The following is a 24,641-nucleotide window of genomic DNA, read 5'->3' as shown; positions in this document are numbered from 1 at the left end:
CATAACAAATTCTGAAAACAATAAAATACACAAGAATTGAAAAGACTTTTGGAAGTTTTTGTGATGTACAATTGTTGAATATGCCAAAACAGATTTACAGACCAAAAAGTAGACTCTCAATGCTTTTGATTAGGCTAAAATATGATCTTGAGCTTAATTTGCATAATTAATTAATTAAAATTAAACATTGATTGTTCCAAAAAATATTATGGCACAATCTTGTAGATTATGATGTGGAATCCCCCCCCCCCTCCCCCGGTCATAGCATAGCCAAAAAAGCCCGGCCTGCATGCACCTGGTAGCCACCTATCGACAGCAGCCACCTGCTGAATGTGCCCCCACTGCAAATTTCCCTGGAGACAAAATTGTGGCGTTTTAAAGACCCATCATTAGGCTATGATAGCTATAAGCAGTCAACAGGTGGCTGTTTTCGATAGGTGGCCCCTCTTTTTAAATTCCCCTTGAGACAAAATTGATGTCATTTTAAGGATCCATTATTATAGGTAGCCACCTGTCCAACACAGAACAGTTGTGATCAGAGCTGTGCAGTAGGCGGCACAGAGTGTTTTATTGTAGATTATGGTCACAGTGTAGCAAGTCAATGCCCCTGCTTGTTTGCATACTCATCACTTAACCCGTTGAGGAAGGGCTGATATCACTAAAACATGCATTTCCCATAGATCCTTGATATAGTACTAGTTCAAAATAAAATTTGTTTGAAATTATAGCATGGAAATAATCTTGCTCCCTCATCAGTCGAGTTTAAAAGCAACATCCCCACCCCCTGATAAATTTGGAGGCTTAACCTTTGTAGAATGTTAATATGTGACCCGCTACAACAAACCCCGCGTTCACATTGGTCCCCGCGACGCAGGGAAAGTCCCGAGCTGTGGGACTTTCTCCTCCAAAACTATAATGTGAACGCTCACTGGGACTTGTCCGTCCCCCCCCCCCCCCCCCCCCCCCGTCCCCGCCAAGCAAGTCGGGTACGGGGACAAATTTTGGAGGGGAGAGTGACCTTGGGGCGAAATTGATAGCGTCCAGCTGTGGTCATCAAATATGCGCATGCGCTATGCCTAGCAGAGCTCGCCCCAAGCCCCAATTGCCCCCACAGCTCGGGGACAGATGAGATACCAATGTGAACGGTCAGTCGTAAAAAAGATAAGATCTCTTATGGCTGTCCCCGCGTTGCGGGGACCAATGTGAACGCGGGGAAAAGGATCCGTAAGTCGGGGGAGGACAATTTTCTGAAAATGGCATGACATTATTCCCTTTCTCTTCTCCTTTAATTTGATATATAGCACAAGTCATACGAGTACTCGGTTGCGGAGGTATCGATGGTTTTAGTAGCGCATAAAGTGGTTGTGGAAATTAGAGTGTCGAGAAAAACACCTTCAAAGTTTTCCTTCCGACGCTAGCGTGGTCAAGGGCTGGCGAGACATTTTTCACCGCTTAACAATAGAAGGTGTGCTCCTAGCGACCTCCGCGATATTCATTCAAGCTTAGCACCAGCGGTCTATGCACGACCAATCAGTAATCAGGGTGCCACGCACTGACCAATAAGACCACTCCCTCGTTGCTAGGGGCAGAGTCTTGGTACAGCGCTAAATCCAAATCTTCGGACACGTTTCTGTCACGTTGAAAGTCTGAAAATCATGGCCCAGAAAAATGCTGATTTCTTGCCTTTCCTTTGATCATTTAGCTTGGAAATTTCGGCAGATGATAGACAAAACATTAGACTACAAAATCATGCCAGAAACAGAAATCCGATTGTTTTGACCAATGTTGATGATGTGACTTCAAACTCGATTTTCTCGGCTCAGCCGTCAGCAACTTTAGGATCCTTTTGTTGTAGCGGGTCACATATGTTTCAGTGTGTTTGGTAGGTTTTTTTTTCTCTTCAAGTTTTTATTTTGTGAGCACCTAGGCTGTAGACTCTAGGAAACAGTATGTCAGTACAGGAGCACTTGCAATTTGCAGGCCATTAAATTCAGGTGTTTCAAACACAACAGTTACCCTTGAGTTGCTTTGCTCATTGTGCAGTGCCTGATGCATGCTGTGTTAAAATAAAAAAGAAATGAAAAATACAAAATAGATAGGTAGATAGATAGATAGATAGATAGATAGATAGATTCATAAATGACTGAGTACATGAATAAATAAGTAAGTATATGAATAAATAAATACATGCATACATAAATAGCTACACGTGTAAATGAAAATTCTTACATCTGCCTAGCATTTAGACTGCAGCTTTAATATAAGACTCTTCAAAGGGTGCTATAGGAGGCTCTGAAACCACCCTGTGTAGGTGGTTTCAGAACCTACCCTGGTTGGATCTCCTTTTCTGAATTCTGTCCATTCATTCTGAGCTGAAAGGCTGCTCGAGGCTTCCAGAAGAGGCTTCATAATTAGCCCCCGTTTTTTTACTTCTAAAGCAGTATAAAGAGGGTTAAAGTCTACGAACTCGGAGAAAGTCAAAGTTTGATGGTTTTGAGACCTGCTACCATGATCTCAAATGACCTCAATGATGTTGTACTGACTCACCGCCTGAATCTGTGACTAAATCTGCACTCTCAGGCTGCTTTTCTCATGATTTTGTGTACTGTTTGGCTGCATCTCAATTTCAAAGCTGTTTTCCTCATGATTACTTTTTTTCTTTGAAAGGGAAGAGGAAATAGTGATATATCTGGAAAGCTCTAAGTCTTCAGATTGTAAGAGTGATCTGTGAAAATACAAAACATCAGGCTTTTGTGGTAACTGATTGTCCCATATTGATAGGTTACATTGATGAGACCAAAAGTTTTCAGTGAACCTTTTCACTGTTGTATTATGTGGAGAGTATAGTGGTTCTTTTATAGCCTGATTCACTCACTGCAGTTGTTGTTTAAATAAGCATGGTTACCCATTAGATTGCTTAAAACTGCAACAACTACATATATGAATGAAAGAAAGAAGATGCTAATTGCTATGGAAGTCAAACTTTTGGGTTATCAGTTCAGGATTTGCTAAGTATGTTTTAAAGGATTTATGTAAAGAGAAAGTTTTATCTGGAAAAATTTGTCCAAATTTGGCAGCTTAAAAGAAAATCGAATCAAGATAGCAGTTTTTCTGCTTTCATTTGGAAATAGAATACATTTCCAGAGATATGCTTTAAGTGACCCCATAATCTTTAAATCCTCTTTCCTACCTTTGCTATGAAACTACAAACTTTACACCTAACCCTCTCTTATTTCAGTCACTGTTTGAATGGGTTAGGATTGTCTAATTTTAACAGCTTATATGTGACCGTGCATCACAAAACGAACAAATAGTCGCACACACTGATTTTGTGTTAGGACTTAAAAAGTTGAAATGGGTCAAGCCAACCAATCTTGAGTTTTTCATATTTTCTGAAAGAGCAGGTCTTCTTCTACATTATATTAAAGTTTGGGATCATAAAACGAACAGGAACTTGTGATTTTAGCAGTTTTTTTGTGAATACTTTTTGTCAGAATAGTGTGATTAGGTGTTTATCATTTAAAAGTACTCTTTTCATTTTTAGAAAACCCTGTCCATATTAAACTATTTACTTCCAACTCCAAAAAACTTTGGAAAGAATAATGCTACTGCATTGAAAGTTGGCATTAATCACTTACATATAAAGCATGCCTAATTTCAGCTTAATCTGGTAATCCCTTCATTGTTGTTGCTCTGCTGGTTAACATCTTGTTTTTTGTTCCATTCATTGCACAGCTAGCATGGCTTGGTAAAGATTAAGCGCTTGAATAGACACTGTAGTACAGAGCCTCTTTTCTCGGTTCACAATTAATTTCCAGAGTGGGTGCTTTCTTTCCAATATTAGGATAGGTTAGGAGGGTCCATTTGATTTCAGTTATACATCATTTTAAAGCTTAAAGTCTGGTCTTTCAGAAACTGCCTTCAACTAAAAATCCATGTCTGGCAACTTTTTGTTTCTTTTGTGATGCAGGGTCTCTATATCATTCTAGAGCTTAGAGCTTACTCTTTGAAACTAATTAGAAAAGTATGAATTCAGTTGGCCTAGTATTTTGAAATGTTTTTAGCTGGGCAGTCACATATTCTACTAGTCTGAATTCTTAGCTCTATAGAAAAATCTTGAGGTAATATATTTTTTTCCCTGGCCAATTCTAACACTTACCAGAGCTTGATCTTATCCTCCTTATACAGGGCTGTGGGACCAGGACAGGCTGGCGACCCGGAAGCCAATCAAGAAGAAGGTCAAGGTCAAGAAAGACAGCAAGGCTAAGAGCCCCGTCAAGTCGGAAGATGCCACGGCCACCGCCACTGCCGCCGCCATTGCCCCTCTCCTCCAGCTCTCATTGCCGAGCACGTGAGCCTGGGCAAGTTGCTGGCCCAGGCATACAGGATGGCGAAGGAGAAGCTACCGGCACCCTCGCCTGATGTCAGTAGACGCCCCGCACCCCAATCCCACACTGCCTACCCCACCTTTCTCCTCCGCATCCCGCTTGGCACAGCACGTACTCGCATGTAAACACTATGTCCCTTAATAATTGTTTGCATCTTGCTTGCTTTTTGTACTGTATGTCCCCCCAAAAATTACCAAATCGGACTTTCTGCAACGATAATTTCAAAAGTAGTGAATCAATCCGAATGCAATTTCAAGGTAAGAAACTGTAACGTAATTACCTACATCTTACAGAAGACCCCATTCAATTAGCTTCAGTGGTCAAAGAGAAATGATGGTCTTTTAGAGCATGTCAGGTATCCTTTCCCTCCAAGTTTTATCTGTTTTGTTCACAGTTCAAAGAGCATCCAAGTGTTGAACTTGGAAGAAACGGACCCATGACATGCTTTGCAATGATCCGCAATTCTCTGTGACCACTTAAACAAAAACTGAATGGGGCTTTCTGCAAAATGTGGGTAAGAAGTTATAGTTTAAAAATCCTAAATGGCATTCAGATTATTTAATCATTTTAAAAGTTATCACTGGAAATCTGATCGTAATTTTTTGAGGGATGTACTGTAAATCCCCCTCCAACATCAGAAGTCAAGAGCATGCCTTCACGTTATCACTGAAAGTGAAAAGTACTCTGTATAAACAGGGGGACAATTAAGGAGATCAAAATACTCACACAAATAAACACTCAATTTCATGTTGAGAGTATCATCACATGGATGTCATGACAGAAAAAAAAATACTCATAATCTGGAGTCTGTCAGGTTTGCTATCAATTATATTAAAGTTCATGCTGATGGACTGAACTACAAATTGAATGCAACAATTAGCATTCCATAGTAAACCAAATGAATGAATTAATAAGAGATGAAAAATGAGTGGATAAATGAATGATTGAATGAATGACTTAGTGAGTTCATGTATTAGCGACTGAAAGGCTGAGCGAATGAATCAATGAGTGCCATCATCAATTGATAGATGAATAAATGAATGAGTTTGTGAGTGCATGAGTGAGTGAATGAGTATATGAATATATTAGTAACTGGTTGAATGAGTGATTGAATAAGTGAGTGCCTAAGTAAATAAATTAATGAATGAATAAGCAAATGCTTGTTGAATAATTGAATGAATGATTGCTGAATGAATTAAAGTAGTGAATGTATGAATAAGTAAATGAATGATTAAATCCATTAATAAATAAATTAATTAATTAGTATATGAATACCTACATAGTAAGGCTGAATGATCAAATGAATCAATTAGTGAGTGTGAATGCATGAATAAATGAATGAATGCATGGATTAGTGAGTGCATAAATAAGTGAATGAAAGACTGAGTAAATGAATGGATGAGTGATTGTATTTACAATTGAATGACCAACTGATGAATTAATGCATTTGTGAGTGTGAATGCATGAATGAATGAAATAAGTAGTGTATGAATGCATGAATTCATTCATTCATTCATCCATTCACTTGCTCATTTATTCAATCAATCATTCATTCTTTCTTTCATTTATTCATTCATCAACAAATGATAGAACAGTCTGCTTGAGAACAGAAAGACAACCCAGATATGTTTGTTTGCATGTTTAAGTCAGTCTCCTGGTACAAGAAGTACCTGGAAAGCTCTTTGGGTTGTCAGAAATGTGTATATTTTATAAGACTCCACAAGATGTGGGACAAGGACCTGATTTCACATAACATGATAGTGACTAGTTTGCAATTGGGTATTTTCTTTGTTGTCAAACAAACAAAAGACTCCCTCAATAAACCCATTTTGTACACTACATTCACATACCCATATTTTACCACAACATGTCATGGTGATTAATGGTGTGATCAATAGTCACTTTCTGTCCAAGGCAGACAAGCACTTCACATACAGATTAATTCATAGATAATCACCACATAGTTTTGCATGTACATAATGGAGTTTGCATCCAACTTTACACTTCACTGCACAGGACGCACTCAACAAAATGGCTTTTCTGGTGCAGGGGTATATTATGCATGCTGTTTGTTGCAAAAAATGGTGTCTTTTTTTTTCTGTGAAAACTGCTGATGGCAAAGCAGTGGCACACTTGCACATTGTTGATCATTTCCGCACATTTGTGCGTCTCTTTCCTCCCACCGTGAGTCACTCGCACAGCACATTTTGTGAATTCTAGCAGCTAGGCACTTCTTTGCATGCATTGGTTTGGTGTGATTTTGCACATGTGTGTGTTAAACAATGCAGGGCAAGTTCGAGGCAGGTGCAGTTGTGTTGCGACTTTGTGAATAACAAGATGCGCTGCGTGGTGCTGGGTGTGCTAACACTGTACTTCTTTATGTGGGCAAGAAAGGCTCGGAACTGCATGAACACTTCGTAATTTGACTACAGGAGGTCTGCATGAGGATTTCCCTTCACTATGGCCTAGCTGGTACTGGGTTCCTCTCCCTTGCAGTGTTTCCTTAATTCCCCTCAAAACAATCAAAACTCCATTTATGCAACAAAAAAAAACAAACAAACAAACAGAGGGGCAAAAGAAAGTGTGAGGTGTGACAATGTGTGTAGAAATGGTTCTTTACTCTCTACCAGTTGAAGGAAATACCATGGGATGCATAGTGTAACTATAATAAGCACTCAGAGAATGCAAATCTCTGCCAAGCAGCTCATTTCCACCCATACATGCATGTTGAAAATTGCCCAGTTTCCCAATATAGTATCCTTTTCTATACGTCATCAGCTTCCAGCTGTGTGGCACCTCACCCGAGTAGAGCACGCGCGCTTTGAGCATGTAATAGAAAACCCTCAAATACACACAGCTTGAACTCCCCAAGTTCATTGACCCTACCTGCCAATAGATGAAAAAATACTTCAGAAATCCTTAAAAATTCCAGGATCATTACCAAAATTTAGTTATCTGTTCTTTGTGTCATTAGCAACATTTCCTGCAAGTTTCATTACAATCTGTCTATTACTCTTTGAGTTAATTTGCAAACAGACAAACCAACTCCAAACCTTCTCCTTCCTTAGTGTAGGTAATGATAATGTGAGCTATCATCCATGAAATGCACTATGGTTTTGTGGATCATTTATTGTTCAATCACTCTGACAAGTTTAGGGTTCAAATCTGCCTTGGTTTAAAGGGATGGTACAGTATTGGTGGAGATGAGAATTGGGCTTTAAACTTTTGGCGAGATACCAAGAAAACACTTATGATAATTATAGTACAGAGCATACCATTTTAAGAGGAATTCAAAGTTTATTTGCTGAAAATTGGGTTTGGAATAACTGAAACATCCAAAAACAAAGTAAAACAAAGTAAAACAAAGTGATCGTAATAAAGTGTGGGTCCCACACTTTATTAGAATTGCTCTTTTTTTGGATATCTCAGCCATTTCAAAACCAATTTTCATCAAATGAATGTTGAATTCCTCATAGAATTACATGCTCTTTCATATTTCATAAGAGGTTTCTCATTTGGTATTACACCAAAAAATGTTAGAAACCTGAAATTACATGTAGGTCTCAACCAAAACTGTACGATCCCTTTAGTGCAGAGGAGCTCTCCCTTCCCACTTCCACAACCCAGTCAACATTCACTCATAATGAGGTAAAAGTTTCCCCAAAATGTGAGAATCGTGGTAAAATGGTTAAAGCTGTATGCATCTGCTGCTTGGTAAAGAAGAAGCTAGGATATGCCTGCTGCTATTTGAGTATTGATGGGTGTAGTGTTTGTGGTACTAAAATTATGTATGATGTGGTCTTGTGGTTCATTCAGTATACACAAATGATGTGCAGGTCTGAGTGCGTCAGTGATAATTAGTGTTAAAGTGGTTTCTTTCACGTACAGAAACTTTCGCGGTTTCCATCGGTGCCGACTTTTTCGCGTGTGTTTAAATTCGCGGTCGGTAATGATAGCGTTGTAACAAGCGACAAGTTCAAAACATTTTTGCGTGATGTTAAATTCGCGGTTCAACCTCAAAGCGCGAAAAGCGTGAAAATAAAAGCACCGTAAAAGAAACCACTTTTACAGTACATGCCTGTAGTAAGGTAATTGCTGTGGAATTGTCTATTGTACCCACAAGGCATAAAGCCACAAGGCATAGCCTCATGGGTTTAGACTAGAGTCCGTAGTTACCACATGCACACTACACACAGTGTATTTGTAATGATGGACAAAAAAAGCATGTGCATCATCTATCTGTTTTATAGAGCTGTTGTAGTGGGTGTCTTTTCTTTCCATTATTTAGATCGGTTTTTAATGGGAAAGTCGACCATTTGTAGTGAGATATATGTCATTTTAAAGCTCAGGATCAGCTCACAAAAAAAAAAATCTACACAATTACTGTTAAAGTGGATTATTTTTGCCGTGACTAATTTTTCGCGCTTGGCCGGGTAAGAAGAGTTTCGCGTGTATTTAATTCCACGGAATCAAGACATCACGCACAGGAACATATGACAAGCAAAAATATTCGCGTGCTTTTATTTTCGCGCTAGTTTCTGGTTGTGCGAAAAGTGCGAAAATTTCAACACCGCAAAAAATTTCCACTTTTACAGTATGTCCACCGACTTTTTGGTGGTTTTATGATGCCAGCACACATACATTTACAGTGTACTGTTTCCATTGTATTTCTCACTGATCAGAGTTCAAAATTACTCTCACTGGCAGTTGCCTGCATTATTGAATCACATTCATGATGCCGTTTTAATTAAGTGTGTGTGTGTGTGTTTGTTTGTTTTTTTCACTCGTCAATGTACAAAATTCCTGTAGCTATTCATTGTCTGTATCATTGAGTCACATCCATGTTGCCAATTTAACGTCAAGTCCTAGAGAATCACAAGGCATCTGCTGTATTTACTAGAATATAAAAGGAGCTTTTCAGTCATTTGTCGATAGCAGTTAATCAGTCATTAATACATTGCTCTACACAGACCGTGGTGGAACCACAACGGACATCACCAGAACCAGGAACAAAGAGTGACCAGGGGCCAGCCGATAGATCATCTCCCTCATCAGTCAGCCCTGCGAAAACTTCCCAGAATGTGGGATCAGTCCCTCCAGAAGACATGGTTCCACCTGGCGGTTTGGTTATCGGTGACATTGATGCTCAGACTTCGAATAAGGGGGTCCTGCCTGCACCTGCCACCGTTCAGCAGTCGTCGCTCAACGCATCCCATGGTTCCACTCCAACAATTCCGTCCACGGTGAAGAATTCCTCTCCCGCCCGCGAAGTCCAGGGACCAGCAGGCTCCATGGCCGCTCCCGCCGCTGAGAAATTTGCAGCCCCGCCCCCTCCAAACCCGCCAGCCACCGTCAGGCGCTGCGAGTGCGGCTGCATCATCCACAACAAGCCGGAGGAGAAGCAGCCACTGCCGACACCGCCCCAGACCGATTGCCCTCCCTCCGCCAGTGGTGCCCACGAGGCCTCGACCGCCAATCGCGAGAAGACCGAATCGACGTACGCCGCCAACGCCAAGGATGCTGAGGATACGGACGAGGCCGGAGAGCGAATCCTCCTGGCGGGAGGCGAGAAGGGCCCAACAATCGTACCCCACATCATGGAGCTGGTGGTCCTCCTCTTAAGGCACATGATCAACTTTGCCAAACAGCTACCGGGATTCCAGAATCTGAGTAGTGATGACCAGGCCACTCTCATCAGAGGTATGACTCCCAAACACATGCACATAATGTCTGCCATACAAATTTGCTCAGACATGTATACAGGCCCGAATTCATGAAGATGGTACAAATGAAACCATGGTTCAAACCATGGACAAAAACCATGGAGCGCCAAGTGTCGCATGGAATATTTCGTTACAAAATCAGTCATTTCATCGATGAAATTATTTTGTAACAAAATGACAACATGTGTAACTAAATGAACATTTCGTCCAAAAAATCATAATTTCGTTAACGAAATGGTCATTTTGTCGTCGAAATGACCAATTGTGTAACACAATATTCTGTGCCAGTGCGACACTTGGCTCTCCATGGTTATTGTCCATGGTTTAAACCATGGTTTCATTTGTACCACCTTTGTGAATTCGGACCTAAATATACGACCTTGCACAAATTGATTAGATACTACAGTAACTGTAAAAGTGGAAATTTTCGCAGTGTTGAAATTTTTGCGCATTTCGCACAGTCAGAAACTAGCGCGAAACTAAAAGCAAGCAAATGTTTTTGCATGCCATATGTTCCAGTAGTTAATGTCTTGATTTCGCGGAATTAAAAACGCATGAAACTCTTCTCACCTAGCCAAATGCGAAAAAGTAGCCACGCGAAAATATCCACTTTTACAGTAATCAGAATTTGCACAGTGCATTGAAAGCATCATCACCATAACTTTGCTGTATACATGTGTAACTTACATCACAGCAAGGCTGACACTTTTCTCTTGATTCTACAATTTTTCTACAATGAACCTGTATTTCTAGCTTGAATTGTTCTTTAAAAAGTTCATGGTTAAAGAAGAAAAGAATATTTTCCAAAAAAGTGCTCATGTGTCGTGGTCTTAGAATGATGTGACACTGAGTGGGCGTTCACTGTGTGGTACACATAGAGTTAACCTGTCAGTTCCTGGGGGTAAATTTCACTTCAGAAACTGTCATCTAGATATAGCCATATTCAAAATAATCATCATGGCAATTCTGCATTGAATGCACGTTTGGTCTTGGAGAAAGGTTTAGATGAAAGTGTATGAATTCATTTAATGCTACACTGAACAATATGTTTATGAATAGAGTGTGAATTGGCAAATTTTCTTTTGTCTTCATAATACTGTTTGAAGCACTGATGTGTAATTGTTCACTGTTCAAAGGGAAGGGGGATTAAGGGGAGGAAGGAGAGATTAAAGGGAGGAAGGGAGGGGGGTCTAAGGGATTTCCACCAACAGCTGACTGAAACCATTTTGGATAACTTACAAGTTGATTGCCATGATCTGATTCTGTGGATGCCTGTGAATGTTGACCAGAAATTTGGCATCCCCCTTCAGCCATGAAGCACTTTACTTGCCTAATGGCAGATCTGCAGGTGCACTTCATTAGCCAATAGATACTGATTGAACAGATGTCCCAATTTTTGTCCTTTATGACCCCATTTACAGTGCACAGCTGGGCCGAGCCCAGCCTCAATTGCAGTACTCAGCCCCGCAATTTTGTCCGTTTACAGTGGAGGGCTCGGCCTGGGCTTTTAATTCAAACCTTTCAATATTTTGTCATAATGGCGCTCTGCTTGTAAGCAAATGACTATTATTTGGAGCACGCCGGGTGCAATTTGGTACCACATTTGGCCCAGATTGCGTTTACAGTGAGAAAAGGCTGGACCGAGTCAAGGCCAAGACTACCTCTAGAGCTTGGCCAAATGCGCGGCCGATTTTGGTATTACATTTGGCCTTTTACGCGTTTACAGTGAAATGAAGGCCGGGCTTGGCTGCGGCCGAGCCCGGCCCTTTCACCCACTGTATACGGGGTCTTAGCGTCAGGATTACACAGTCCTGGCAACTCCCTACCACCCTTACATACCTATGTATGTGTTGCATTGGTCTGAGTATTGGATTATCCCAGTTTGAATGAATTGACAAGGAATTGGCAGTCCCCTGTCACTTGGTCAGAGCTCACCTACTAACTGAGTGGCGCACCTGCAAGTGTGCTTCACCAGGGAATTAGGCCAGATGTCATGATTTTTGCCGTCAGTAATTCGGGATTATACAAATCTAGTAATCCCCAGAGTGTTACATTTGCCCGAGTATGGGATTATCCCGTCCTTTTTGACCTGTGACCGGATTTTTGAGCCCCCTTTCATCCATGCAGCACTTGCTTCCTCGCTGAATTGCAGATCTGCAAAATGTGCTTCGTTATCCGATTGATCTGATTGGTGCAGATGTCCCAATTTTCGAAGTCAGTGAATTAGGATTACACGATCCTGATAATCCCCAGTGTGTCACATGAGCTTGAGTATTGGATTATCCCCTTTACTATGAATGCACGTTGGTCAGAAATTTGGAGTCCCCTTTCATCCATGCAAAGCTCCCCTACAAAATGGCACATTACCTGTTTAAAGTATGCTTCGTTAGCTGATTGATCTGATAGAGACACCTTGATATCTGCTGTTCATGTGAATCGGGATTTGCACAGGCGTAGTAATCAATCCCCAATATGTTACATATGTTACATTATCCTGTGTGTGGGATAATCCCACAGATTCTTTTTTGTTCCTCTCTCTGGCTTCTTTTGTTTGTTTGTTGTTGTTTTTTTCACATAGGGAGGGGCAGATTACCAACATAGTTGAGTTCGTAAAGATTGGTAGGAAACAGCAGAGCTGCCTGCTTCAAATTGTATGCACAGGGGTGTATGATGGACAAGTACATGTTGCTTTATTCTTATTCTGAGAGATTCATGCCAATTCACAGGGCAGTCCTAATTCTTTTTCTTTCATTCTTTTCAGGAAAGAAAAAGAGCTCTTCATTTATTGTAGTATGCCTATTCTTTATGAATATCTGTTGAATGGAATGGAGGAGTCAGATGAAAGTGCCTCATTTTGGTAAATTTCATCCCTGCTCTGATCCTTTTGGTCTGATTAGCTATGCTCTACCCGAAAGCATAAACTCGCAGGAGCCGTTGTGGTGTGTGGACATGTTATTTATCTTCTGTGGACTACTAGTCAGAAGTTACACTGACTTGTCACATACATTTAGTATAGTTACCAGTAGCAGTGAACAGGGTTCAAATGGATACTTCTAGCAAAGTTTTATGCAACCTTGTATGAGGCAGTGCTAGCTTTTCACGTACACATGTAGTTCAGGTCCGATGGCCACCTGTGTGTGTTAACTTTTCTGCAGGTAGTTGAACTGTACCTTGCCATCTGTTTCATAAGCATTTTGTTAATCTCCCCTAAAAATACTGAACTTTTTGACAGAGTTATGGGCAACTGACTCGGGCACCACAATGACTCAGTCGTGCACGAATGCCAATGCGTGTATGGTGTCATAGGGTCAAGCTGTAGACCTGTTCAGTTTTGAAACACCAACTTCACATCATCCATATAAACTGGAGGGCCTTCAATATAACAAGAAAAAATGATTCGATGGATTTTACAGCGAGTCAGGTGCATTGCTTTGTCTGTATATAAATCAGCTTAAATTGTTTGTTAATGCTGAAATAGATATTAGCATAAAAAGCACCCATACCTAAACAGGTCTAAAGTGCATGAATTTGATCATCTACTCTTTATTCAGAGCTGTTGACTATTTTAACAGCATATGTACATTGTATGTACATGTAGTATGTTATTTCAGAAGGGAGGGAAATACTGGTAGGGTAACAACATGTCACACATTCTGACAACAAAACAAATCACCGCCACCAACGATATCAATCTTAAAGTAACAAAATTAATTCTTTCCTCGCCTCACACGGCATCGTCCTAGTTTTGATCCATCCTTCTTTTATTCTACTGAAATCTGATTTCTTCATTCATATACTATAATGTACAATTTCATGTACACTGTCTATATCCAATTTTCCAATTCTTTAACCAAACAAAAATGATACAGATGTATTTGCCCTCACTGTTTGCCATTAAGGCTAACTCTTAAACAACCAATACTTTCAAAGAAAGATATGAAATGTCAAAGAACACTTTCACCTGTTAATACTCAAGTTCTGGGTAGTTTGAGTCGAAATCTAGCTGACACCAGTTTTTGTTTGTGTACTCTTTAGAATTTATATTTAAACTCCAATGGGCAATTCCGCAGTTAGGTGGACATGACATGGATAAAAGAAATGTGCCTCTTTATCTTACTCTTCAATTTAAGTACCAACTAATGCCATGGATGTTCACCAATCATTAAGGTCTTTCAAATTCAGTAGATTTTATTTTTCGTATTTATTGATTTCGCGAGATCTAAAACCATCATTTAAAATGTACATGTGGGACTGGGGAAGCTGAAATTCACTTAAATGCAAATTACAGTGGGTTCCTTTGATTTTTTTTTCCTCAAAGTTTTGCTAATGGGTAAAAGATGAATACATTTAGATACTCCAGAAGTCATGTGACATTTTGTCAATTACAAAAGGGTGAAATGACCTGTGGAATTACTCCGGACAAATGTAACGTTACTAACCGTAACGTTACTAACCACGCTTTTGGGGGTCTAGCTAAAAAATAATTAGTCGAACTGCTCAAAAAATGTGTGTGAACATTTGTCATGATGCAATAATTAAAATTAATGCAACACTTTGTTTGAAGTAACTTGAATTTTTGCACACTTTTTGTTACAAGACATTGATTTTTTTGTCATGTCCTTTTTTCGTAACGTTACTAACCTGCCCTTTAAGTTGCCATAGCAATTCTAATATTTCTTGGATTGTATTCATTCTTTTCTGTATCATAAACCTGGGAAGGATGAACATGGTTTTGACATAATTTTGACTTGAAATGAATAAATGGTAATTTAGTAGTAAAAACAAATATCTGAATTTGTTCAAATGTAACGTTACTAACCGCGGAATTGCCCCAATAAATAAAAGTTGCATGACAAAAAAAAATTCTAGTATTTTGCAGAGGTCATGTCTCAAGTATATTCTACAAATATAGCAAACATAATACTCAGGGTATTGGTTCATTTTAAAGATGGCCCTTCCCTTTTGCATTCCTTCCCAAATAGCACAGAACATGATATATTCTACCAGAATGACAAGACTATTGTAAATCTATAACATTTATGTGATATTAGAAGGTTGTTAGCCGTTAAAATTCAAATAATGCACCAAACGCTCACCGTAACGTATTCTGTGTACTAGGCACAGCTGCATACATTAATCCTCATGTGGTTGTAATAATTATACTTATAATTCGAACGAAAGGTATGCATATTAAAGCTGTCAGCTAGAAATGAAGAATTCACTAGCTTCTCTTACTTTGTTGTTGATAGCAAATAACAACACACCACAATACATGAACTGCACTTGCAACTATAAAGTGCATCACACACAGGTCTTTAAAACTGGACTAGTAACAAGCAGTACATGTTTCCTCTTTACACGGTCAACTCCAGTGCCATTGAACAATGCAATTTATCGATCAAATGTGAAATATGAAAAGTGCCGATAGACTCAAAAACTGTATTGCTATACTCTATACCAAAGGGCGTCAGAATTGGGTTAGGGAAAGTCTGAATGTAGTGAGCTCAGCCTTGTTTGCTACATTCGTCTTCATACAAATTTCTTCATTATCAAAACTTGTGTACTACTTCATTGGAAAACAAGATGAATTAAAAAATATCTGTTTTTATACAACGAAAGAACAGATTTTGATAGAAGCAGCTCCAATCTTTGGATCAAAGTCTTCTTTCCTGTCAGCATGATACAAATAACATGAATTCAGGCCACGAATGCAGACGCTCAATCTTGTCTAGATACATGTATATTTTGGGAACCTGATATACCAAGTTCAGGTAAGAAACGGGTTAACATTCGTGATGTAAAACTTTAGAGTGTTCTCATTAGTGTGTGTGTCAACTGCATTTTTCAAAAGGTCTTCAAGGGTTTTCTTGTACATTTCTATGTGCTCCCCAAGTAAAACCTGGATGAAAAAGAGATGTGGTTAATGCAAGCAGGATAATTACCAGACAAAACCATAAAACACAGTACTTTCACAATAGCCTCATTTGATCCTTCTTAATGTCAGGATCAGATACCAAAAGGAATATACCTTTAGAGAATGCTAGCAATTTTAAAAAACCATCATTGTTGACCTGGTATTTAAATTGTTTTCAAAACAACCAGGAAATTGCCCGACGATGAGACTTTTTGTGGGTTTTATGATGTACTGCGCTGTGTAGCCTCCTACTGTGGTCAGCTTACATAAACTTTATATCATATCCACTGAGTTGTTTTGGTTTTTTTTTTCCGCAGAGAAGCAGTTAGTTATAGAGAACGCCACAAGCATAAAAGGAGTGGTATTAACGTGGTATCAGTTACACTGACTTCAAATTTCCAGCAGGTATTGTTATTAAACTTTTCTGGTATAATCATGCCCATAAAGGCTCTCTTGCCTGAAAAAAAAGAAAATAAAAGATAATTGTATAATATTGATTGGCCTCGAGGGAGATACCAGATAATATTGCCCAAACTGAAAGAATATTGCCCGAGTCGAACTTCAAATATCTGAACGTTTTTACACTTTATTTTTGCTTCTGTTTCAATTTGGAGAGTTGTAATAACTGATTGTCACTGCGCAGTTATTGAGCACAAATGGACTAGTCATTGTTTGATGTGTAGTGCTGCTGGAAGTGGTCGACCTTGTGTGAGTTGATTTATCGGCGTTCTTCTGCGGTGCATGTAACCGACACGCAGCGATGTTCTTGAATGTCTTCGCTTTGTGGTCGACCGGAATATTTACATTTAAAGTGATTGGCGAGACCGGAATGTTTACAGTGCACTCCCGTTATAACGAACACGGTTATAACAAAATTCCGGTTATAACGAAATAAAAATTTGGGCTGTCATCTACTTTCTGTATTTCTGTTGTTTATTTGTTCGGTTATAACGAAATTCCGATATAACGAAAGAAAACTGCCGGTCCCGAGGACTTTGTTATAACAGGAGTCCACTGTATAACCCCGGATGCTCGTGATATGCTCTAATGTCGCCTGCTGAACTCCACGACCCTGCAAAATACGTACCAACTGCAATTAACTTGCAAAACTACCTTGTATAGGTAATAATAGTTGATACCAGCAAAATAAAAAAGATGATATCCTCTTTTTACACCAAGGACAGGGCAAGGTCAGAGTAGCCATTTGGACTTGACTTTAGCTATAGAGAGAAAAAAAATCTAGGTATGGGGGGGGGGGGGGGGGGAGAAAAATCCTGGTTCAAAAGTTTACTGGCCAAACATTAACAGTACATAGTGGTCGTTAGCATTAAAGGGTTGGTACAGTTTAGATGGAGTTAGAGGTTTCCAATGCTTTTTTATGATGATTTTTTATTCAGATAATGAGAAATCTTCTATTAACAGGAATTCAATGTTTATTTGATGAAAATTGGTTTTGAATGGCTGTGATATCCTTAAAAAAAGCAATCCTAATAAAAGGTTTGACCCACCTGTTATTAGGATTGCTTTGTTTTATCTTATATTTGGATATCTCTGCCATTTCAAAACAGATTTCCATCAAGTAAACATTGAATTCTTCTTAGAACTGTCGGCTTTTTAACATTACATAAAGTGGGTTCTAAATATCTTGCATAAAGTTAAGAGCCAAATTTTCACCTGCTGAATTCTCACCTCAGCCAATACATTACCATCTTAACCCTGACAGTGCTTGGTTTGCCAAATTTTCAATTTCAATTTCAAGTTATTTTCATATTTCTCAATGAAAAAATACATCAAATATAACAAAATTAATTGAAGTACATGATATCAAGCTGGAGACATACATAAAATATTGCAAATATATAAAACATATAGTGGTCGATCTATGAAGTTTGGAATCTGTGAATGAATGCTTAAAGAAATATGAAGGAACCTACTTAAAAGCGAGCTTGTTGAGCATAGGTCCCAGTTAAAATCGAGTTAAAGATTAAGATGATATGCTTGCTGAGGTGCTTTCTATGCCAATCGGCAGAGATATCTGGAAACTATAATGGTCAGTGCACAAAGACTGCGTTTATCTACAATGTCAAAAAGGGGAAGTCCAGTCCAAATATGAGTTAGTCTGATAAGAAAGAGTCAAATATTACGAGTTCAACGTTAAAATTTCGATGAGATCGGATGAAGAATGAGGAAGTTATGACATTTTGAAGTTTTGCTAATTTTTTAGGAAACAGTTCTTGAATTGTCGATATAAATATGCAAATGGCAAAGTGAGCATGTCATCCCCTCACAACTTGCCGTATACATGAAGTTTGTACATAAAATTTTGAAATTTCCAGTTTTTCATTCAAACACAATTAAGCCCGAGGCTCAAGTCCTGATATATCTATCTGATCACTATTCTGAAATTATTCAACCAGAAATAACATCATGTTGCAGACTTCAATGGCAGAAAAATTGAATTTTCATAATTTTTTTTGTACATGATCAATGGAAAATTGTGAGGTTATGACATGGTCAGCTCACTCATTTGCATATTCATATCCACTGTACCAGATTGTTTTACCGAAATTAGCAAAATTTCAAAATTCCTTTATTTTTCATCAGACTTCAGTCAAATTTTTACCGTCGAACTCGTGAGATTTTACTTTTTTATCAGACTAACTTATTTTTGGATTGGATTTCCCCTTTTATAGAGAGAGAGAGAGAATCACATTTCAGAATATGTTTTGAATAGCGTTTTGTACAAACATGGTTTGAAATGTGATTCTCGGGTTCCTGTATTCATCCCGCTGAAAGCGTTGTCGCTAGGACCATTCTCATTGCAAAAAATCGCGATCTGAAAACTCGCGATGTTTTACCTTTGTGTCCACATTGGCAGGTGAACATTGGGAAGTTAGCTCCGATGCCAACAATCGCGATCTTTCATGACGTACTGAGCATGCCCAGTTTACTCCAATCGCGCGCTCGGCCTTTGTTTGGGGTCAAGCGGATACTGAAGTCACGTGAGTAATATCGCGATATTTCTGCTGCGTGCGTTCTCATTGCAAAACTCCTTGCGAAGTTTCGCTTGAAGTTTCCCTAGAAAAATCGCACTCCGTCTTGCGATTTTTCGGGCGATGGTTTAGTGAGAGTTGCTAGGCAACTTTTACCGTAACTTCGCGATTTTTCTAATATCTCGAGTTTTCACCTGCAATGAGAATGGCCCTATTGTGTAACTTCTTTGCACCATTCAACCTAGGATGCGGAGGTCAACTTCAAGCTTGAGGAAAATCAAAGCATCCATTTGAAAGTTGTTATTTTTCAACGTTTTTTTACAGCTTTTGCTGGATAAGAAGATTGCAACAATTTTTTTGATGTCACATGTAGTTACCAATATAAGAAAATATAAAGAGAATTTAACATATTTTAATTTTCTTAGTGTAGTGAAAGAGCACTTTACTTGCCTCTTTTATGTATTGGTCAATTTATGTTGGGTAGATGGGCTGGTAAGATACTTTAGCAAAATCCCTCAAGGTCAAGGGACTGGGTCAAAAGTCTATCACATTATTTCTTTGGAAAACATGAGTTATGGCAGTCATAGTGATACAGATGTAAAACAGCCTAGTGTACCATGACACATTTGGTGTCACACACTGGTGTTTACAGCAATTTTGCAATACAGGGTATGTTGAAATTGTCTGGTTTAGTGTGAATCATAAGTATGACACCATTGGTGTCACAAGCTGGTGTCTAAAAGAATCTCAGTGAAACAGAGTACATGTAGGTTGAGACGCCTGGTGTATTGTACAGTTTAACACATGACTTGTTTAGTGTCATACTCTGGTGTCCACAGAAGTCATAACAATACAGGGTGTATGTAGGTTGAGTTGCCTGGTGTATTGTAAAATACAGTATATGACTCATCTAGTGTCATATACTGTGGTGTCTAAAACAATCATGGCAATACAGTGTAGGCTGAGTTGCCCTGTGTATTGTAAATATACATTGTACTGTTATGACTTGTCTAGTGTCATACTCGGGTATCTGCAACAATCATAACAATACAGGGTAGGTATAGAGTAGTGTTGCGTAGCGTTAAGTCCAGGTACTATAGTGTATGACGCATTTGGCACCATCCCACTTTTGCAGTTATGTCACTTCATTTTTCTTCAAAAAACAAATAAACAAACAAATAAACAAAACAAAGCAAAACAACATAAAGGCAGTAATGCACTGTACACATTGCTTGGGTATGAAAAGCAAAATTGTGCCAAATTGAATGATGATTTGCCCTTGCTAATTTTAAGCCATGTGTCAGCCAAGGGCATGCAATGGAAAACAAATGTAGCTGTGTGCATCGCACTATGGCCAAAAAATAAACTCAAATCAAATGGACACTCCTAACTGATCTAAATATTGGAAAGAAAGCACAAACTCTGGAAAAGTATGACCTGAGAAAAGAGGCTCTGAAGTAGAGTGTCTATTCAAGCGCTTAATCTATACCAAGCCATGCTGGCTGTGTGATAAATTGGACAAACAAAAAACGGGAAGTAAACCACCAGAGTAACAAGATTGAAGGGGTTATCAGATTAAACTGAAATTGAGCATGCCTCATTATCACATTCTTTCCATAATTAATGCCATATTTCTAAGCAGTAGCGTTATCTTTTCAAAAGTTATTAGAGTTGAAAGTTAAGAGTGTGTACAAGGTTTCTCGGAAATGAAAAGGGGGCTCTCAAGACACACCCAATCACACTATTCTACCAAAAATGTTTGCGATGAACTGCTAAAGAAACATACTTTCCTACCCATTTTATGATCCCAAATTTTAGCATGATGTAAAAGAAGACTTGCTTTTTCAGAAAATATGAAAAAGTCAAGATCGGCTAGGTTGACCCATTTCAATTATTTTCAGTCCTCATGCAAAATCAGTATGTGCGGCTTTTCGTTCATTTTGTGATGCACGGTCACATATGTCTCTCCTTCTTTTTCTTTGTCTTTCATCTCCTTCTGTGCTGTTGTTGCTGTTATCTCCGCAATGATAACTTCAAAAATAGTGAATCAAACCAAATACAATTTCAGGGTATGAAACTATAACTCATTGCCCACATCTTACAGAAGATCCCATTCAATTTGCTTTAGTGGTCAAAGAGAAATTGGCAATTTTGTAGAGCATGTCCGGAATCTCTTCCCTCCAAGTTCTGTCTATTGTGTTCACACATTATTTCGCAGTTCCAAGAGCATCAAAGTGCTGAACTTGGAAGAATCAGACTCATGACATGCTTTGCAACAATCCACATTTCTCAGTGACCGCTTAACCAAATTGGAAGGGGTTTTCTGCAAAATATAGCTAAGATGTTATATTTTAAGACCCTTATGTAGCATTTAGAAATTTTAATCATATTTGGTGTTATCAATAAAAAAATCCGATTGTAATTTTTTTTTTTGGACATACTATATCACCACAGGGGCTCTGGTGGAATACATGATCCTGACCTCCTGCCCGCTGTATGACACGGAGACCCAGAAGTTCAACAGCGAGATCTGGCCATCGCTGTCTATCGAGACTGACCAGGTGGAGAGCGCCGGCTTCATCAAGGTCATCGGGTCCGTCCAGGTCTTTGCGGTCAAGATGAACAAGCTCTCGCTGACCGAAGAGGAGCTGGCCCTTCTCTTTGCCATGGCGATCATGTCACCGGGTCAGTTATTAGAAAGTTTTTTTTTTTTTTGGGGGGGGGGTTGTGTTTTTTTTTTTTTGGGGGGGGGAGAGATTTTGGACATGCTCAAAATAAAAGATTGGCCCCAACATAGGCCAATGTAGTTAATTGATCATCAATCGCAAAATTAGCATTCCTTTGTAACATCTACATGTGTTTATTATTGGGCCTCTGTTTGCATACTGTATATAATAATAAGCTGTTAAAGGTGTTAAGCTGTTATTTTCGCATACAGATATTTTCGCTTCTGTTGCAATAAAAAGCTTGACGCAAGAATTAATAAATCTGTGTCATCTGTCATGTCCGTTCAGATCGCAGGGATCTGGAAGACACGACGACTGTGGAGGAGATTCAGCAGACGTTTGTTGACGCCCTCCAGACGCATGTACAACTCAACCACTCGCAGAAGACAGGCCAATTTGCCAAGGTGAGTGAGGGCACACAGCACAGACATCATCTGGGATACATACATATGTATGACGAAAATGGAATCGCAAGTTTTGAAATGCACATTGAATTTGACTGCAGGATTTGGCGATTTATTGACCGGTTTGGGTGTTTGTGCGTTTGAGCAAAATATGCGAAGTAGGCATGCCGTTGACTGAGTCGGGCATGCGAACATGGCACATAAAGAGTAAAGGCACTTTTTATACGTACATGTACATCTGTATCTAGCAAATTTTAAAGTCTTTTGTAGAAAATTCTGCAACAGAGACAAATGAAAAAACAATTTGTCTAAAAACAATACATAATTACAATCATGATAAAGAGATATGGATGGTATGGGTCAATTCTACTAATAGGACATCTGCAGAGCTGGGGTCAAGCATTCTTCTTTGACCCAAATGATCCCCTTGTAGGTTTTGTATTCAAAGGTCGGGTAGATTCTGGAACTGATAACAGTAGTGGATTTGTACTACAAAGTCAAATCTAGCATTGTAGAAGAGGCCTGTGTTGACTTGTTGTGATTCTTTGAATGAATTTGACTGCTCGTGGGTCAGTCGCTGTTCAAAAAGGCCGCGTCGTTTCATGACTTTTTTCATGTAAGTCTCCCGCATATTTTGAGACCAAATTTGCGACGTCCGGGTACTTCGTTCTGACGTTACATAATGTTTTGCATATGCATGTCAACCCGAAAACGGCTCTACTTCATGATATTGTGTGCAAATCCAATGCAAATTGTGTTTTTTTGTTAAATTGACATAAATTAGATTATTTCAATTTTAAATCATTGAGATTAATAAATTCTAATGTAGATAAGCTTGAAAGAGTGCCTGCAATAACTTTTGGGAAGAAAACAGTAGAAAACAAAAGGCTGAAAAAAACAATGAAATACATAAGAAATTAACAAAACAATAAAAAACAAAAGAAACTGATTTTGATTGTGCTATTTTTTTACAAGAAAATTGTTTAATGTGTCTTGAGGAATTCTGACACAAAAATTTAGAAATCCTTCAGTCTTTTTAATGGAGTTACAGGGGAGAATATGATTTCATGCATAAATTTGCATAATTAATTTACTAAAAATAGAAAATCAATATTTTTGGATTGCATGACTGTGTAATCTTGTAGTTGACATCCGGCTCTATATTCAGGCAAAATTTTGCGGCAATCGCGCCACCAGCGGCTGAGATCTGAAGGGGGGGGGGGGTCAAATTGACCCCCCCCCCCCCTCAGTAAAAACTTGGTCTCAAATAGCCCAGTTAGAATAGGGTTAAACATGAATTCCATAAATTGTTACGTTGGGCAAGCTCATGGATTATGCCACTTTGAAAACGAGTGAAGTGCCTAACCAACTGACAAAAAAGAAAGGCCATTTGTACCAATGTGTGCATGAGCTAATTACGAACTGGCTTATTATTATTGTTTGTTTGTTTGTTGCTGGTTTTTCCCAGCTCCTTCAGGAGAGTACTGTGACAATTTACCATAAAGATTCTCACTAAAGAAGAGTCACAGTTTCTACATATATGTATGATTGATTCCTCCCCCCCCCCCCCCCCTTTCCCTGTGGCCATGTGCGAAAAATTTGCACTTAGCCCACCAGGCCAAGGGTGTATATTGTGATCACAGTAAAGTGCAGCATACTGTCTAGCCAAATGTGGCTCCAACCAGTTCAGGAGTTCAGGTTGTTGAAATGAGCATGCGTGAGCATCCTGGCTGTGTTCACTTGAAAGCATTCCTTTGAAACTCCTCAATGAATTTATAATTTTGCAATATATATGTTTATTGCCTGATATCACCCTTTCGTGAAAAAAAAAAAAAAAGTCAATTGAAGAGAATGATATGTCACTACCAGTCTGAACACCAGACTTTTTATGCCTCCGCCACGAAGTGGTGCCGGAGGCATTATGTTTTCGGGTTGTCCGTTCGTCCGTACGTCCGTACGTCTGTACGTCCGTCCGCTTTCGTTTACGCGATAACTTGAGTAATATTTACTGGAATTTTACCAAACTTGGTCCAAGTATGAAGTATGATGGGGCAATTATTTGATTAGATTTTGGGTGAAATCGGCTAAAGGTCAAAGGTCAAAGGTCAAGGTCAAATCATGAAATTGTATCCGTTTACGCGATAACTCAAGTCTGGATAGAGCAAATTTCACCAAACTTTGTTGGAATGTGATGTATGATGGGACAATTACTTGATTAGTTTTTCAGTGAAATCGGACAGAGGTCAAAGGTCAAAGATCAAGGTCAAATCCTAATATTCATCTGTTTACGTGATAACTCAAAACTGGATGAAGCATCTTTCGCCAAACTTGGTCCAAGGATGATGTATGATAGGACAATTAGTTGAGTAGATTTTAGTGACATTGGCAAGAGGTCAGAGGTCAAAAGGTCAAGGTCAAATGCTACAAATGCTGCAATTTCCCCCATATCTATGCAATGCCCAAAGGTATCTTCTTGAAACTTGGTGTGGACAT

The 24,641-nt window shown here is 39.1% G+C and overlaps 1 pseudogene; it reads left to right on the top strand.

The window, feature by feature from the left end:
* Positions 1-22,148, top strand: part of LOC139728623 (vitamin D3 receptor-like) — a 74,775-nt pseudogene extending 52,627 nt beyond the window's left edge.
* The last annotated feature ends 2,493 nt before the right edge of the window (positions 22,149-24,641 follow it).

The sequence above is a fragment of the Diadema antillarum genome, unplaced genomic scaffold (assembly GCF_040938485.1).
Source record: "Diadema antillarum isolate AM-2024a unplaced genomic scaffold, OU_Dant_1.0 seq00000188_RagTag, whole genome shotgun sequence".
NCBI classification, from domain to species: Eukaryota; Metazoa; Echinodermata; class Echinoidea; order Diadematoida; family Diadematidae; genus Diadema; species Diadema antillarum.
Note: the sequence above shows the minus strand (reverse complement) of the source record. Positions and strands in the feature narration are given on the sequence as shown.